At 35.8% G+C, this 15,468-nt stretch overlaps 1 protein-coding gene and 1 long non-coding RNA gene across 2 annotated transcripts in view; both read right to left on the bottom strand.

The window, feature by feature from the left end:
* Nucleotides 1–15,468, bottom strand: part of TENM1 (teneurin transmembrane protein 1) — a 918,746-nt gene that overhangs the window by 617,269 nt on the left and 286,009 nt on the right. The window lies entirely within an intron of this gene.
* LOC137863776 (uncharacterized) lies at nt 10,335–14,637 on the bottom strand. Its single transcript, XR_011101135.1, has 3 exons — nt 14,466–14,637; nt 13,038–13,193; nt 10,335–11,610 (listed from the first exon to the last, which is right to left on the bottom strand). It is a non-coding gene; the product is annotated as an uncharacterized lncRNA (long non-coding RNA).

The following is a 15,468-nucleotide window of genomic DNA, read 5'->3' as shown; positions in this document are numbered from 1 at the left end:
TAATCTTACTGAGTCTTAACGATTCCACATGTGATACAGTACTAGCCCTCATCATACATAAACCTTTTTTTTTCTGGATTAAAAGAGCATGACTTTTTTTTTTCCCCCAGTGACACTATTATCTCCCACTTATCATTCTGCTCTTAAAGACTGTAAGGAAAACTTCCACAGATGAAGAGACACCCCAGGACAGGGCTGATCATTTCAGACAATACTTACCACAGGTTACTATGTATTTTGCTTAAACACTAAATTTTGCAAAATGCCATTCACTGAAAATAGGGATTCCTCTGGTATTTCTTAACAATGTGAGTTATAAATAACGAACCTAAGCATTTCACATAGCAAAGTGAAAAGCTGTTTCACTGACATCCGAGGTACAATACTTGAAGATCTCCTTAAATAAGATGGAACAAGAGGTCTTGGAAATGGATCCTTCCAGTAAGAGGAGTAATACAGCCTGAGACAGTGCACTTATCTATACACACACCAATTCACCACTGCAGTAAGGGAAGAGATGCTTGTAAGCATTGTTTTGAAATATTAGTTCATTAATAAATAACTTTAGAAGCACTTCAATAAAGAAATTCTATCTGTCAACACTTGCCCAGGATCCAACTGCTTAGAACAAGATGCTGCTGTGTGTTAAAGCCTTGCTGATGTCTAGTGACAGTTCTGTACATTTTCCCACATGATAATATCTGAGAACACGTTGGGTAAAGGAACAAAACAAATACTGGAGCTGCTCGTGTTCACAGGCAGTAAAACAGAGGAAGCTTTAAGGCATATTCCTTGGATAACTTCTTTCACAGTAAATCGGTTTCCCTTAGAAGGAAACTATTTCAAAGGGACAGAACAAGACATCAGATATGAAAAGTTTCAGTAAGTTACCAAAATGAATCACTGCATTAAAGACAGGCAAGAGCCTTTAAATGAAGGGAGATCTTGCTTGGTCCTTGAAAGACCAAGAAACCTACCCCCCTACCTTTAGGGCATGATGGAAATCCCTGGAACCACTCCCAATCACTTTCTTTTTCATCACAGATTTGAATACAGACAACTGTATCCAGCTGAAGAAAGCCAAGATTATAGGGTTAAATGAACATATGGGTGTATCTATTAACTGTGGTATTGGCACAGTTTAAAAATGCCATTACATTACATATGTTCAGATTTTCTTGGATATGATAATCAAAAATGAAAACAAAAAAACAGAAGTCAAGAACAGTCCAGTAATCATTTTACATGCAGAAATGGATTTCTGATGACAAATTAGCCACCTATCTTGGGTGTTTGAATGCATCTCCCTATGGTTTCATCTGACAGCCTACAACTCCTGTATTTTAAGAGGTGGCAAGTATTGGATTTTTATTATGCTCCAAAGTACAGTGTTTGATTCTCAATTTGTTTTTTAGTAAACTCCAGCATTAAGTTTTGCCAAGCCACTGCTGAGTAAGGGTGTTCCTTTACATTAAAATGCCCTGGGTCCTTGGTCCTGAGTGACCATGGTCAGGTCACACTATTTTATGTGCAAAGTTGGAATTCCACACACATCCCCGCCCCCATATCATCTCACATATATACAGTGAAATTCATTTGCTGCTTCCTTGTTCAGTCTCATATCCCATCAATCCTAAGAGGGACGTGCAGGAAACAGCCAATTTCAGTGACACAGCATCACTGCTAACAAAACCCACCACCCAAAGCACGCTGCTTTTGTAGTGGCATACAGATATTTTTAGAAAGGCAGACCTCAGCATCCACTGCCTCCCCTTTCCAGTCTGAACAAACACAACCACACAACTGTCTCTTGCATGCAGGTTTATATATTCTAATCAATCAGGCTGATTTTAATTAATCCTAATTGTCCTATTAAGGTTCCTGGCTAACAACAACACAGCAAAAAGGATTCCCTAAGCAGCCTAATAGACTTAATCAGCTCCTTAATAATCCTTCTTCAGGCCTTTAAAATGAACTAACCTCTACTTCATTTTAATAAGCATATTGAAGAGGAGGATAAAACTTCTTGATTCTTGGAGCCAGCTTTCATCACAGCAATGAAGAGTATGGCAGGCAACAGATATGTCAGGATCCATAGACAGAGAAGGATTACATTAGAAAGATGGCACCAGATTTCCTCCAGGCATGTATAAGCAATGGAGAAAGTTTAAAGAGCTCCAGCTGCATTTTCCCAAAGGAATACCTGGGTATGTAATCTTAATTACAATTGCACTTGTTCAAGTATCTTCAAAGTGTGATTGAAGGTACAAGTAGGTATTAATGTAGTCATAAATTAAAAACCCAATAAATCAAAAATTCCCAAGTTGAAGTAGTGTGTGAAAAATAGCTAACATCTTTTAGAATATTTTTAGCACTAGTTTTCTGCCAGTTTATACATTTAGCTGTGGGTAGACATTTACAAATTTGGAGGGAGATAAAGCAAGCTAAGTGCATGAAATTTGGTTCTGCCAACAATTTGTATCCTATTTTTTAAGAATGAAAAAAGCTCACTTTTTCAAGTAGTTTTGCATGTGCTAAAGTCACATAAGTCACATTTCAAGAACTGTGGCATACTCATCATGCATTTCCCCCCATTGCTCTTATTTGTAGAGCAGTAGGAGTATTCCTAGCACTTGACAGACAAATGGCGTGAAAGGTTCCTGACCTCAGAATTTTATCAGATTGGGTTTTAGGTCAAGATTTTTTACAATCATTAAGTATTTAAAAATGCAAATGAGCCTCACCAGGGTTTTCAGAATCACCTCTTATTTTTGTGCACACTTTATAAAGCTTTATATAGAGCACAGAAGTACATGAGATATATGCCCTCCACCGGCTCTACGTTTGCATATCATACACACAAATAGGACTTGATATACACACAAATAGGACTTGATATTCTCTCATTTCACTGAAGATAGCAAGATCAGTACAGGGATACTAAGAAATTTCATTTTGATTCATACATAATCTGGTATACTGTAGCCTAAAGTTTTGCTTTGGATCCTAGTAAGCATTTATTCATTTAAGTAGCCATTGCTCCCTCAAGGACTTGCATATTTCCTGTATGTTGCAGGTCAACAAAGTAATGGAAGGTCAACTACAAAAAGCACACGTATAGTTCTTCGTTCACCCCTCTGATTTATTTAACATTTTAAAGTATATTAGCTAGGGTTATCTGGATTTAATTGCTCACCCATAATGAGGAAAAAAGCAAAACCAAAACCACAATAAAATCCCTATTTCAATTATTTGCCAAAATGACAAGCTTCTTTTTTGGTCTTTCAAAGAGGAAGACAGAATTTTCTTTCTGTCCACCATCAGTAAGATTCAAAAATCTACTTTTGCAGTAAAACCAACATAATAGAAAACAAAACACAAAAGCAGAGCGCAGAACCTGAGCAGTCTGTTCTAGCAGACTGCACGAGGCTACACCGGTCAGAATTCAGAATTCCAACCTGCATCCACAAACAGTGCAGCACATAGATTAAATATTACAGCGCTTCTCTTGTTGCAAGGGTGTTTCTTCAGAGGAGAACCTAACTTAGTATGTTTTTAATCCAACAGTCAAGACTATGCAGTGAAGGACCAGGTGAAATTCAAATATTTTTTGTCTTTCAGCTGTAAATTTGAAAAAAAACAAACATTTCCATTTAGGCATTTTAAAAGTACTTAGTCTTTCAAGCTCAGGTTGATAATTGCTTCAAATTGATATGACAGTATAATTCCTTTTTAAGAGGCACAAAAAAAAAAAAAAGATATAGGATGTTTAGACTTTGCATACATGTACACATGTATAGTATCAAACTGCCGATTAACATTAAGATTTTAGATGTGGTCACAGACAATTTGTACATGCACCCCTTCTAATATTTCTTAGAAAAAGTTGAGACATTTTACATCTAATTAGGAAGATCATTAAAACAGAATTAATACATTTGAAGTTGATTGGTTTTTAAACCCTCTATTCTCTAGTTTTGCTGGACTTATTGGAAATAATACATTTCCGAGCTCAGTATGCTTAGTGTACATTAATAGCCTAAAGAAATTCAATATTACATTGCCATTGAAATGAAACTCCTGTAAGTGTGCTACCATTCTTCCATTCAATAAAGGTCAAGCTGTTAGTTGACTGTCATTAGGCATAGTCTCTTGACTGCTTAAAGGTTATATAAATATTAAACTTTATGAAGTATGCTAGTAAACTTTCTTTTCAAATATCTTGCCATATCATTTTTTTTTAAATCTCTTCCCAGAAACAATTATACAACATAAAAGAAAAACACCCCAACCTCTTATGAGAGGAGTACCTGCTTTTCCATAAATAATAGCTTTTTCCAAGATGCTATTAAGCAAATAAAAGGATAGAAATCTTAGCTAAAGGTGATTATTTGTACACTTATTAAAAACAAACAGAAAATGCTATGGCTTTATTTATTTATCCAGACTCTGAAAAGTATGGCTTTCGTTAGTAAGTTACAATAGATCAAGATTTACATTCACACTAATATCACCCTCATTTCCATTTATATTAAACTGGTATTTGGTGTTTTCTTTTTTTTTTTTCTTTAAAGGAGAAACATGAATGAACAGAAACTTGCCCAATCTGTATTTGTTCAGCTTGTAACTTGCACAACAGCAAATTCAATCTTGTTAAGAAGCTTATTCTTCCACTGCAGAACTTGCTTGAATTGCAAGAAAGTTTGAATCTGAATAGGCTACGCATTTATGTAAAAGAAAAAAGAAATTAGGAAAAGGGAGCTTTGACTTGCACTAATAAATTGCATATAACTGGCTCATTTCAAGTATCTTTTGCCCATTTTATTACAAAGCTAGGACAAATGCCTTCCCTTGACAACAGCAAATGGAAGTTCCTCTGATACCACCAGACGAATAATAGTGAAATCACACTTCCCCTTCCCCCCCTCGCCCCCTCCCGCTTCCCCCCCCCCGCCTCCCCTCCCGCTTCCCCCCCTTTTTTCCCCTCCGCCCCCTTCCCTTCCCCTTTCCGCCCCCCCTCCCATTTCAGGGAACGAAGTGGGAGCCAGAACTCTTGGTATGATGCCATGGCCACAAGCAATTACTGGGAAGGCTATTCATTGATCCTTAATTGTTCGCCTGACCTCCTAGCCTGGCTACTCACTTGCTCTGTATGGTCTTTAGCAAGCTGCTTATAGTCTTTCTGTTTTCAACTTCCCAGTTTGCAAAATGAGTTAAATAAAGTAGATTCTAATTTCCACAAGATTCCTAAACCTCAACATAACTATAAGAGTAAAAAACCTGCTGAAACAAGTTTGGTGTCTTGTAAACCACACTGATCTTGAACTAAGATGCTGGCAGGCAGAAGCCACCCTGTTCTGCTACCCTCGGTAACAAAACAAAAATTGTTCTTCAGTGAGGCTCACCTATATGTGACTAATTAGGATGTACTGTTATTGAATGGATCAGATAACATTTTTCTTGTTTATCAACTCATTAAAATATTTAATAAAAGCATTGTTCAAGATTCTAGTTACTTCTTATTTTATATGGTTTTGGCTGAAATTAAGTCTGTTTATCATTTTTGCTATTGACTATGTTATTCTTGCAAGTAAGAAATCTCTTAAATTCTTCACAATTTCAACTACTTCATAATCATAAGGTTGGGTGGGAAAGGAAGAGGGTGTTTAGAAATTTGTCAGAACTACAGATAGGGAAGGACTACCTTGCCAAATCAAATAAAATTGCAAGCAAGTAACATGACATTTTATTTAAATAATATGCTTTTTAATTATGGTTGCTATGCTCTCACTGAAGGGAATATAACCATCTATATCCATCAGTTACAAAATTCCTCAGCTTGTGCAGAAGAGTCATTTTCTAATGAAATAAGGAGTATTTAGACAGGCCCAGTCAGACTAGAAATGAGTTATTTTAAGTTAAAGCAAAAGCAAATACATAAATTCTTTCCTGTGCCCAGAAGCACCATTGAGAATTGGAGTGCTAGATCATTAATTTCTGTGAATAAAGTATGTTCTAAATGTTTCTCTAAAGGAGTTTTATAGAGATTTTATAAAGATTCAGGGATCATTAACATAAAAAGTTATCTTTTCCTCCTGGAAAGCTGACACTTGGGAACTTGCTTCTATGGAAATAGCTATATGAAGAGAGATACGACCCCGCGTTAAAATAAATAAATAACATTTCCTTACCATCAACTTCATGTTGTAAGCAACACAGCAGGACGATGAAACTTTCACTGTTTCTCTGATGCAAATATTCCAATATAAATCCACAGGAATTACAATTCGTTAACTGCGATACAAATTCCCAGGTCCCATCAGCTCCTACCTCTGCAGTTTAACCCTCTAAGCTGGCGCTAAACAATGCATGAAATAAAACATCCAGCTGAAGCCCTGATCTAAGTCTGCCTCCTTACATAGTATTCTGAGATGATTGTCAGCCTATGATTACTTCCCTCAGCAATGAGTTAATTTTACAGAAATCAGGAAGAACACTGGCTTAGGTACATTCTGTATCCTCTGCCTCAGAGCAATTACCAGTGGCCTTCCTTGAGAGTTTGCAGCTACAGAAAAAGACAGAGAACTACATGTATATGGTAAAGCCAAGAGTGGATCAACTGCCAAGAAGCTTAACAATGTATTGAAGGGCTCTTTCCAGCAAGTGAGATACTACTAATAGTTATTTTGTATAATTAAGCTTTTAAAATCCATGAATAGAAATAAATTGTAATTCAAAAGCACTATAATTTCTTTTTAAACTTCTGAAAACAGAGGAGAAGAGAGCACGTTTGTGCTTAAGACCAAGAGGGAACTGTTTTACATTACTATTTTACATTATAACCATAATTATTTACATTATTTACATTTTACATTATAACCATAAGACATCTTAAGAAATACCTGACTACTTTTTTTTTTTTTTTTTTTTTAACAAACATTTTACTATTTTACCAAGATTTTACTATTTTACATCCTGCAGAAATATTGTTCCCTGTTCAGATGAAAGGGCCTCTAGGTTTTTCCTGATTTCAGCAGTATAGAGTGTGTCATTAGGAAACACATCAATTGCTCAGGCAAGTTTCATTCCATTTTCTTGTATTTTAAGATCTTAACCCCAGCTCCCGTAATGTGTTTCACACAGTGGTATCAGAGACAGCAGCTGCTTCTAACATTTCTGCTCCCTCATAATAGTTTTAGGAAATTAATATATCCTTCATTGCAGTGTTTATTCATCTTTGCTCCTACGTCTAGCAAATAACTACATGGAAACAGTATATAGCACTACAGCAAGTGCTAAGTATTTCATATTAGTAGTAAGCCATTTACACTACCCACATTCAACAGTTATGTGAGCATAAGCAAGAATACATCAAAACCCTGTTGTTCAGCCACAGAAAACTTGCCTTATATTTAAGATCCTTCAGGACCTGTAACTACAACCCCAGCCAGTCAGCTGTAAGACTGCAAACTGACCACAATAAAAACCAACTATACCATACATGAACATAATCCTTAATCACTTGCTATACTCTTCCAAACAATGGGTCAAATACTGCAGACTGACAAGATCAAAATCTATTATCTCTTTCAAATGAATTACCTTTGTATTAACATAATATTTAAAGAGCAGGGACTGACTTCAATATTGAAGTTTCTGTAGCTACACCACCGTATCTTAAAGGATGCAACCTTCACACAAACATTCAGACCAAAGAGACACTGGACTTACAGTATCAGAGGAGACAGAAGAGCTCAGCAGAAATCTCTTGCGATTGCTGGGAGCTCATGGGGACAATTGATGGTCTAAGCAGTAGTACCAAACACGCTATAGGTACACGCTGAGTTCCCACATGAACACTCCTATTTCCTAAAAAGAAGGTATTGTAGGAGATAACTCATCAACTTCAGACATTTTCACATAGCAAGTTTATGTTGGTGGTTTGCACACTAAACTCAACATTGTTTATTAATCCTAATTACAAATAAACTCTAATTAAATGCTGCCACTGCAGTTGCTTTTTTACCATGAGGCAGCTAGCATGCTGGAATGGGTACTAAAATTACTATTCATGTTTGTTGCCTCTCAAGAACATTTGAACTGTGTTTACTTAGTTTGTAGTAGAAGGAATTTTATTCTCATAGTTGTCAGAACTACGCATTCAAGTAAAAATGTGAAATTAATCTCACCGCTTTATTGCTTGTATTCACTTGTCTAACATGAAAGTAACATCAATTCTTTAACTGGAATCTTTGTTAGATTAAGTACCCATAGAGATCCCAGCTGAAGTGCACAGCACTCGTGTCCTTACTGTGGGACTATCACAATTAAAATCTTGCAGCTACTTGCTTTCTAACCAAAACACACATTTAGAACAACTTCATGCAGGCAGCAGTAAAACGTTGCCAGTTTTAAGTGCAATTTTTCTCCTAAAAGCAAGTTAATAACTTTTTCCTACCATATTTTCAAAAGCATAACTCTAATGGAAGAATATTACACTTGCTATAGTAACATTCTTGATTAAAAGAGAACTACTGCAGTCAGTGATTTGCAGTGATTTATTTGGTGATATGGAGAATTAAAAACTTTTAAAACTCATTTAGTGTACTGCAGCTGACATATGATTGAATATTACTGTAGAACCCCAGCTCCCAGAAGGCTTACTCCATACATTTTTATGTTTTCCTATCATATCCTAACCACAGGTCTACCTTGTTTTATTTTCCCTGAGCATGCTCCAGACATTACAGGCAGATATTTTATATTCAAGCAAAAATGGAGAACTGGTGAACACAATTACTCTGATCCTCATCATTTAGTTTGTCATCTACGATGCAAAGCAAATGGTAACAAATTATATTAAGGAAACTTAGCAATAGTCCCTTGTATTCCCTTCTGAAAGGTGTATGTGTGTTTTTCTTTACCCTACACCAAAAGCCTGGAATATTTTCCTGTGCTACAGAATTGCAAAAGCCTATCTGAAAGGATTACTTGTGAAAAGGAACTGACATGGGAAAAAAGTCTTGCCTCATAATGTCATATTTTATGTTTGCCACAGTTTAAAATATCTATTAGTTTTGATTAAATACACTGAAGTGTCATTTAAATTATATACACAGCTTAACTGAAAATTAACAAAGATTTTGAAGATCAGTTGGGAACAATGCCTTGGTATAAAAATCATTAGGAATTTATGACAGGCAAATATTTATTGCAAGTTAACTTGTCTTGCTTTATAAAATAATGTGTACTTGTATGATGTACTTGTATGATGTGTTTCTTATTTTATTTATTTTCATGTATTTTCACAATTCATTTTTATTAAAAAAAAAAGTATTTTTTTTTTATAGCAGCCTTTGAATTTTATTTGTATTGAAGAATAGTAATAATGCTGGCAAAGCTACACTCTTAAGTTGTAAGGTTGGTGGTAGAATAGAATTGTTTACCAAACTGACAAAAACTTAAGGTTGACCTTGAAAATATAAAATTAGGCACAAAATTGCATTAACCTCTGAAATGCTAAGACTTAGCAGGACACTGTTGTGGACAATACCAAAAAGTTACAAGAGCCAATTGCAATACAACTAAGAGGACCAGTGTTACAGAATTCCTTTAAGTTGCAAGTGAATTTGGAGTGTAGTTATGGTGAATGAGCACTTTCGCCTTCTATGCAAGTGAAGAATGTACCAACCACCCATCTTCTTCCCCATCTTCCAATTCAATTTTGTTTGTTTTTCCCCCAGAAATAGCAGTTATTATAATTGATAATAACTAAGGGTCAAATTTATAAGAACACCTCATTTTGACATCTGGAATTTCTCTACAGTTGAAGTTCACCTAAGTATATCACTCTGATCAGAAGCCCTATATTTCTGCAAAAAAGGTTTGCAAGAGTATTTATACCTAAGGATTTTTCCCTTCTATAGGAGCTAAAGAAGACAAATGGATTTGTTTCTTATAACTCCGTACTGTTGTAGCTACACATCCTAGTTTCCTAATTTACACATATTACCACACAACTTCACTGTAACATCTTTTCTGTAAGCCACAGGAAAGTATTTTCTTTAAAAACAAAGCAAAAACAACAGTACCAATATTGTTCCTCTGACCACCCCCAACTCCTCAGATAAATTCCTTAGTTATTGCCATATCAGTGAATTAATGCTTACTAATTCCTGCTTAAATGCTTTTGCTGAAAACAAAACTACACTATTACCATGCCATTATTTTTGGTATAACAATTAAGAGCTTCATGCTTGTAGAATGCAACAGAGTTTATGGGAAAACGGCATCCTCAAAGAAAATAAAACCAGGAGAAAAATGAAGGGGTTTTATTATTAGGGTACATACTACATATTGGAGGTTTGAGCAATCCCTGAATGTGACTACAGATTTAAAGAACACAACTACACAAACTAAGGGTTAGTTAACAAAATTAACATTTCATTAGAAATAATTTTTACTTTTTAAAATCACTAGCTGTATGGCCTGACCACTTGCACTGCTTTAGTATCAAGACAGACCACCTTATTTAAAATCCTCCTGAACAGACTTGTAAATATTTCAAGATTAAATTTCAGTGAACTGCAAGAGAGAAACCTGTTAACATCTTGCAGAAAAAGACTAAAATACATATGCACAAATATCAGAAAATGAGAAGGATGCATAAGGAAACAAAAGAATATGGAGAAGCCATAAATTAAAAGACAAGGGATTTTTGTTGTTGCTGTTTACAGTCACTTTGGTAACAACCCCTGCATATAGTAAAAGCATAAGTGTATTAAGGCTGTTTGCAGCACAGAAAACTGAGACATTTTAGTTCCCTCTACACAAAATAAATAGCACCAAACTTCTATGAGCCAGTTTTCTCATTCTCAGATATTTTGATATCAACTTTTTATTATGTTTTAATCCTGATTCTACTGATCATCTTGCATTATCACTTTGTAGTCAACCATGCATAAACGTAGGGTGCCAAGCTCTTTTACTCTACTGAAACTGAAGCAAAAAAGGTGTCCAGAAGTTATTTTGTCATACACAGGAAGGAAGTGAGCAATATAACCTTATTGCTCTTGATATACAACCAGCACTGCAAGTTCCTATACTGCCAGCAAGCTGGCAACAGGTGCAATCCTTAGTTAGGAGGTACACATTACAGCTTTTCAGTTTATTTCCACCAGATGGCAGGTGAAAGTTTGATTTCCATATACAAAACTCCTCTAACAAATTATAATAGCAATACTGCTCTTGAAAGTGGCATCTTGATTTGTGAGTGTTTTGATTCACTCAGAATCAGGCAGGTTGCTGCAAGGTTCTAGCTTCTGGATTAGCAGTAACTTAAACTTCAAATTTAAAAATACATCAGTTATTAGCTTAAATATACCAAATCATTCAGATTACACTCTCTTGGAAAAAATAAGACAGACGAAGAAAGCTAGTATATACCAGGAAATATCACATTTCTCTGCTGAACAATTTTAAACACGACCAAGACAGTAAGAACACAGTACAGTTCGCCTCCACCATATTTGCACACTTCTGGCACTGAATCAACTCTCCCAGTCTCATTCTCCTTTATTTTAGTAATTGTGCTGCCCACATTTAAGAGACCTGGAAAAAAAAATAAAAATAAGAAGTGATATACTTAGCCTTCTCCAAAAAGGGAGGTATTTGTAACAAAAATGACAGGGTTATCCAGCAATAAAGAGCATTTCTCTTGATAGTGGAACATCTGAAATATAGTAGTTCAGTCACTTTTACTGAATTTTATCTCAATTCTTTACAGCTTTTCAAGATTTGGCTTTTATCTCCTCTCCTCTAATACTAAGATAATTCAGAAAGAATTTACAAAACCCAGGACATAGAATGGACAGTTACCAAGCTGCTAAAGCCTCAACCAAACTCAGCAATCTGGATTTATTAGCTTCTGGACACAAAACATTATCTGGAAACTAAATGGCGACATTTATTACAATTAAGCATACATGTATCTGTAGAATAGATCTATGCCACATCCAATACAGTTTAATTATAGTAATCTACACAGAATAGTATATTTTTAATCTCAATGAGAAAGAATGGAATTACATTCAGAAAGCAACAGGATTCAAAAACATCCCTTAGGTTTTTACAATGTAAACTATGCATTCGATAGTTATGTATGTGTTTCTATATTCCTTACTACAACTCTCATGCTTAGAGCTGTCCTGGACTTCACAATACAGTAGCATACCTTAAAGGTGGTCTAGATCTGGCTGAGTTAACTAAACTATTATTGTTTATCATTGAAACATTTTATCATGACATGGTACTTATGTGATCTTTGCACCTTTGAAAAAACGCTATAGGGTAAACACATAACTACATACTTCATAATTTGAAAACAGATAATGTTTTGACTTACAATTTTTGAATTGTAATGAAATATTTTTATATTTCCTCTCATAAAAAAAGGTAGAACCTGACTATGCTATTTAAAGGTTGCTCTTTCAGCTGGAGCTTTAACTGAATTAGAAAGTCTGATTAAACCCCTATGCAATAGGCATCAGTTTCTACATATATTTATACAGAACAAGGCAACCATAGTTTTTTCATCATCACTGCTCGTGTTTCAAAAACAAACAAAAAAAACACACATTATTATAGATCAGATTCGGTAGAAAAAAAAATAAAATCATAAAAAGAAACAAATCCAATTTACTGTTTTATATTTACATGTGCCTACATACAGACCTGCTATTACAACAGTGAATGCACATATAACAGAGCTCAATTTCTGATTGTAAGCAGACAAGAGTAGGCACATTGGGTGGCACAGTTAAGCAAATTAGGAAATATGCAATGTAGCACTACATATCATCAGTTGGTGAACTGGTCAAAACTTCTGTTATCAGTTTTTAAACTTCAGCTGGTCCACAATACCTCAGTATCACTTCTCATTAACACCAACTGAGAGAAACATACACAACTTTTCCATCTAAACTGGTTTCTCACAGAATATCCAGTTAACTCTGCGTCTCAAGCCCTGCCAGCAGTACCTGTAGCTGGGCTCAGGGTATTTGATAACCAAGAGAACGAAGACTAGTGACACGCTTGCTCTGCCTTGCACCAGGATTCCCTATAGAGTTGAACATCTCTATGCAGGAGACAAAGTACTCTTGGGGCACTCCAGGACTGCAGAATTCAGTCTTGGCCTGGGGAAACAGAACTGATTATCTTTTGTTCCAAGAACGCAGCACATCCTCTCATACTGACTTCCATAACAAACATGGAGAGACAAAGTTATCTAGAAACCAATCAATTCTGCTGTAGTCATTATATCTCTTGGAGAAAGGAGGACATAACAAAGTTCTGCCTGATAGTCACTTTGCGTAATGCACTGATACCAGGTGCTCAGATAAAGCAGTGATGTGCAGAGTGAAAAAAAGAAGGTATACAACAAAACACAGCATGTCATCTGTATTATATAATTAAATTGTGGGGGACTAGTGGCAATTAAAACAAAACACCACTGCTTTACACTACCAAATTCAACTTTGATCATGTCCTCCCTCTCACTTTTTGTCTGCACACCCAAGCTATCCCACAAAATAGCTTAACATTTAAGACAGCTGTTACACAGAGTCTAAAGAGGCCCACCCAATTACCCACTTTGCCAAACATTTCAAGCACCTGCCTGCCTATCTCACATTTGGTCAACTAGCTGAAAAAATAGCTGAAAGCTATCTGCACCAGGGTTGCTGATCCCATTTAGTGCTACAAGGTACTCCCTTGTACTGTCTCCTTCACTGATCAAGCTATTTGAGTAATAATTAGTGAATTAGGAATAAGAATGAATGGAATAAGAAGTAAGAAAGCATGTAAGCAGTTAGAAGAAGTGGGAGGTCAACAGTAGGCAAAGAGTAGTGCCATCATTCGCTGCATCTAACGGAAAAACTCTGTTATCACTTTTAGTGCTCTGCTGATGCCCATCATAGTGATCTTTCCTTAAAGTCTTGTTTATCTCCTAAACTTAATCTAAATCTACATGAGTATAGAACAAAAAGAATAATGATAAGCACAAAATTACTGAGAGGCAAAGGGGTGTTTTTCCTAAAACACCACAGTTGTGTACCTCTGCAGCCAAATGGACAGTTCTGTGCCTGTTAAGTATGTGAGTTGAACTGCTGCTGTGACAGCTCTTGTTGCTAAATCAGGATGCTTAAGGACACCGTATCACTGAACGTTAATGCTCTGTAAACAATGGTAGTCATAATCCCTTCTGTCTCCATGTAGGACAAAAAAGAAAAGAGTCATGTTATTTCAATATTAAACAAATAGAGGAATTACCCCACCTGCTACTCCTTTTCAAGCCTCAACCATCCCACAAAAAGTTTATCATATGAGCCAGGCAGCAGGCTTCAAAATGTGCCAAATGAGATGGTCCAATCTCAAAATGAAGAAAATGAATCAACATTTGCACTTACAATCACACTTATGTCTGACTCCTGTGGAATAGAGGTGAAGAAGAAACTGGCTGAAAGACGCAGATAGTCTTTTGCCAGGCCATATTCCAAAAGTGAGAGAAGATGGGAAGGAAGATGGACAAATGCAATGAAATACAGGTGGCAAGAATACACGGGAGATGAGGAGACAAGCAAGGCAGAATTTTGCATTTTATAGAAAAGGACAAAAATATTGGTTTCAAACCAAAACAGAAGAACCATCAATGTCTGAAAGGTTTAATTAGAGCACTGCAGCTCCCTTAAATTGTCATTTTCATGCTTTACACCTGCAACCTAATGTCTGCTATTTCTGTGCAGCTGTGCAGTGCAAAAGGTGAATGAAATAAACTTTCCCAGTAATGCAGAGAGAATCAAGATCGTTCTGCTACTCTCAGCCCTGGAATATGGTGATAGCTCTGGCTGAGATGAATAGAGAAGCACGGATGTAGCCCCCCAAGGGAAATCCCACACATGACTGTGAGTGGTTCAGGTACCTGAATCCCAGCTCTCCAGTTGTTATTTGGTGCTCAGTTATGCAGCTGGCTATTTAACAAGTGTGCACCAAATTTAAAAATTATGGTTCGGGATTTTTAAGAGAAAGACACATTTCTAATACAGGAATCAGTCACATAGGAAGTTCTGATTAGACTTGAGTTTATAGTGAAAAAGGAATTAAAAACCATAGTATTACAGTGATAGTTTTGTTAAATAGAAAATGCTGGTTTGAATCAAAGAGTAAGTGGCTTGTTTAAAGAAATGTTCTTCAAGTGTTTTGAAATGAATTGAAAACAACTTTTCTTTCAGCTGTAAATAATGTAGTTTAGGAGATAAGGTTTTTTTTTTTTTTAATCAAAAAGAATAAAAAAATATTTTTTTATCAAAAAAAAAAAGAGAAACATTTAAAAATTGTTTGTGTAAACATGCCTCACTACAGATTGAAACCAAATCTGATGAGAATCCTTGTCAGGTCCAGCAACAGCAGGAT

This window comes from Anas acuta, chromosome 13 (assembly GCF_963932015.1).
Source record: "Anas acuta chromosome 13, bAnaAcu1.1, whole genome shotgun sequence".
Classification (NCBI taxonomy): Eukaryota; Metazoa; Chordata; class Aves; order Anseriformes; family Anatidae; genus Anas; species Anas acuta.
This window is presented reverse-complemented; position numbering and strand designations above follow the sequence as displayed.